The sequence below is a fragment of the Olea europaea genome, chromosome 1 (assembly GCF_002742605.1).
Source record: "Olea europaea var. sylvestris chromosome 1, O_europaea_v1, whole genome shotgun sequence".
In the NCBI taxonomy this organism is placed as follows: Eukaryota; Viridiplantae; Streptophyta; class Magnoliopsida; order Lamiales; family Oleaceae; genus Olea; species Olea europaea.
Genome location: NC_036237.1, coordinates 1,360,567 through 1,364,646, shown reverse-complemented (window position 1 = coordinate 1,364,646; position 4,080 = coordinate 1,360,567). Strand labels below are relative to the sequence as shown.

The window sequence follows — 4,080 nt, the reverse complement described above, 5'->3', positions numbered from 1 at the left end:
ATTATGTACTAGCTCATTTATGAGAAGAAAGCAAAAAACTTACACAGCTTCTTGCTCTAGTGAACCATAGCGTACCAATAATAGTCCAGGCCCAAAGGAACGGGTAAAGCAGTAGAACTAGAATGGACAATACGACTATCCTTCCACAGAAGCGGGCATATCTTTGTTGCCAACCAAAATCCCTAAGACCATGTATTGAAATGTAAATTAGCGGGCTGTTATATCAGGAAAAGTAACGAGCTGAGAGAATATTATATTACTGTGAGAGAAGATTGAAGCACTAAAATCTCTAATGTAATAACAAGTGTGTTAGATGGCTACTTTAATATGCCAGCAAATTAACATAAAGGCAAGATTTAAAACATTAATAGCAAGATTGAGTAGTATTGGAAAACTAAAACGAAAAATAAAAAATTTAATCATGTTCATTATATTGTCCGATATTGTAACACCAAACATGCAGTTAAATCTATCTATGGCAGGTTAAAATCAGTGTGTATAGACCTCAGATGATTTCCCAACAATGTCCAGAAAAGTTTGTGAACGCATAGCCTACACAAGCTACCACTAGTATCCATTTCGTCTCACTCGTAAAATTTTGGCAGAAAATAAGAAAATGCAATAATTATATGGAACATTGTAGTCTCGATTGTGTGAGTGACAGCAGTATTAGTTTAGCTACATAATTCAAATATAACAATAACAACGAGATCTTGATAAAAGGAAGGCCTTACAATCCCATTCCAGCAGCCAGTCCATTGTCCACAAACATCAAGAGCCGGAAAACAAACACTGTAGTGTAGTCAACCTAATTAAAGCAATAAACAAATAACACCATAAATCAGAAATTGTCAACGAAATATCTTATTATTCATTTCTTCTCCAAAAACTTGGCGATACATACCACAATCCATATGTGCAATGGGTATGTACAGAGATGGTATCTCCTCCAGTTGAGTGCCACAATAATTCTAATAATGATTAAGCTAATGAAAACTATACAAGTCCCTTCTTAAAAACAAATAACAAAACTACAACTTAGAAGTACTTTTTAATATCCCAAAATGTCTGCGTAGCAAATACAAATTGATTCATCAAAATATCATCCATGATAAACCCATTTTTAGAAAAATGAAATCCTAAGCATTCTATTAAACCATTAGGAAAGCTATCATCGAACTTCTCAAGAACTTTAATTTAACAAAATTATAAATAACTGTAAATGATAAACGAGCACCCAACAATTACTCAAGAAATGAAATCTTGCAGTAATTGAACATTCATTAAAAGGATACATACTTGTAGCAAGCATTGACAAGAAGAACCCATCATACCTGCAATAACCCACGTTCAAACTCAAATCTATAAGCTAAGAAATTTAAACACTTCACATAGACATCCCAATTTTTTTTATAAATCTAAGTATACCTGAAATTCTTTAAACCATGATTTTACATTCAATTTAAGGGGGAAATTTTAAAAAACTGACCATTTGAAATCAACGCCTCTCATAGCCATTAAAGATCCTAACTTTGAATGCAAGATTTGGTAATCATAATCAACAACGAAACGCTTCCAATTAATACTCTATAAACACTGAATCAGCTCCACTGTAAAGATTTGAAAAATTCCGCAAATGATACTGAACCTTACGCTGTGAGCGGTGAGAAATTGATCAAATTAAAGGGAAAGGGAGAGAGATTGGGACGATTTTGATCCTTGCGAGGAAGCAAAACGAGAAATTGGCTTCTTTTTCTATTTTATTATTTCTCTTTAGGACTGATAAACAATGTGGTGAAATGACGAGAGGTTTTGGTAACGGAGAGTTAACAGACGTCAGGAATCTTTCGATTCAATTTCGTGTTTAAAATTTTTCAAATTTACGTACTAAGGGCATATTTGATACTGATTATGAGAATTGATATTTTAATTGATAGAGAGCAAAGTAGTTCAGCTGTGAGTGAAAAAATAAAAAATGACGGCTGAATTAATAAAATAACGATAAAAAATCAATTTTTTAGATGAAAAATTACTATCAAACGAGGGCTAATATTTTGTAGGATGATAGCAAAATAATAGTAAAATATAAATTTCGCTAAAGTAATTATAACTTCACAATCAAAATATTCATGATTGAAAATAACAAATCAAACTATGCCCCCGTTTGGTCCCCATTTTTTTGAAATTTTAATAGTTGGAATAATATTTTTTGAAAAATGTATGGTTGAAAAAGAATAAAAAAATTTTGATTTGCGTGTAATATTATTTTATGAAAGATTATGTGATTGAAAATAAGAAAGAGAAAAAGAATAAGAATGAGAATGCGGACCAAACGGGAGCTATACGTAACATTTCACATATCAAAATTTCAGCTATTTTTTTATTCTCCATAAAGTCAAATGCTATTTCATTTTCATCTAAAAAAATATTTTTCTTTATTTTTGTATTGATTTATCCCTCCATGAGTTAACATTCACTCAAGTTATTTTCACTACATCATGTACATATATTTTTTTCATTTTTATTATCTAACAAAGTTATGTATTTTTAATAAAAAATAACCTGAAATGAGGAAAAAAAGGTCACTTCAACGAAAGTTTTAACGGCTTCGTAGTGCTCATATGTTGGCATTAGGTTTTGCCTTGGTGGACTTCTTTATCAATCATGTTACATGTACATTCTCTTTTACATTAAATTTGACACTCTTCAACACAGCATTCATCAAAGTCGTTAATTTCTACGATACTCTATTACATCCTTGTTCAGATTTTAACATATAGAAAGAAATGTCAAGGAAAATGTAAATAACAATGTACATATAGCTTAATTCAAGTTGTAAAATGGGTTTGACATTGTTGTCTCGTCAAAGCATGCAAGAAAAACAAGCATCACGAATTATGAAAGTAGTGACCTTCTTTTATTCAATACAAAAGTTGAGGAACTTATAGAAACAAAAAATTAAAGAATATTGTAGTAGAGTTCACTTTCGACAATTATTTATCAATTGTTATTTTTTGGTTCAACCACTTGTAAACTGTGAACTTTACAATTACTTAAGACTGACGCTAAACATCAGAACTGATGTTAGATATAGCTTGGTTCAAAATCATAATACAGGGAAGGTATCTAACCATCTCCAGATGATGGCACTTTGGACTATGGAGGCCCAAAGTTAGCACCAAAATATGAGGGGCTTTTCATGTTAGGCTAAAGTGTGAACAGAGAAGTGATGGGCCTGGGCTATGGAGGCCCATCTATAAAACAAAAAGAATATGGAAAAAATCATATTTCAAGCCTTAACTATACCTCAAATCAATTTTAAGAAAAAAGGTTTAAAAACCCAAAACTCGGGTTATATATAGATGCATTCAGTTGCCATCTCAAAACGGACTCTCCAAAGAACAAATTTAGTGTTGAACAGAAGAGAGACCACAAATTGAAAATAATTGGACAATTGAGATCACAAATTGAAAGTTATCGTTATAGTAGATTAAAAATTTTTGACTAACATTGTATAGTGTTGTACTGAATTGTTGGCGAAGGGCTTTGAATTAAATCTGAAGATGGAAGCTACCATCCCCTCTCACACCCGTTCGAGATCTATGAGTATAGCATCTCAAGGGTAACGAATTGTTTGGATTTTTAATTTACCAAAACATAGATGAGAATTTGCAGATTACCTACTTGAACTTCAACTTAAATTACCTGTAAACTGTTACTTTTTATATCGATCCACTTGCTTGTAACCAAATCTCTTAGATTCGTTGCCTATGGACGTTGATCTGTTAACATGTCATATTGTTTCAATAGCTTGTGACCAATTCTCTTGGATCTGTGGCCTGCAAACATTGTGACATATGACCTGTAAACTATAATCTGTGGCCAATTAATATGACATGTGAACTATATTTGACTATTAAACATTTGTGACCAGTACAATATGATTTGTGACCTATGAGCTACAACTTTTGACCTGTGAACTATAATATGTGACCTGTGAATGGTGACATATAATATGTGACTTGTGAACTTTAAAATGTGATCAATTAGGTCGGATGTTTTTATGAGCAGTAAGCAGCA

General features: G+C 32.0%; 1 pseudogene; it reads right to left on the bottom strand.

Annotated features, from left to right (window-relative positions):
* Positions 1–1,799, bottom strand: part of LOC111409097 — a 6,063-nt pseudogene extending 4,264 nt beyond the window's left edge.
* Positions 1,800–4,080: the final 2,281 nt, after the last annotated feature.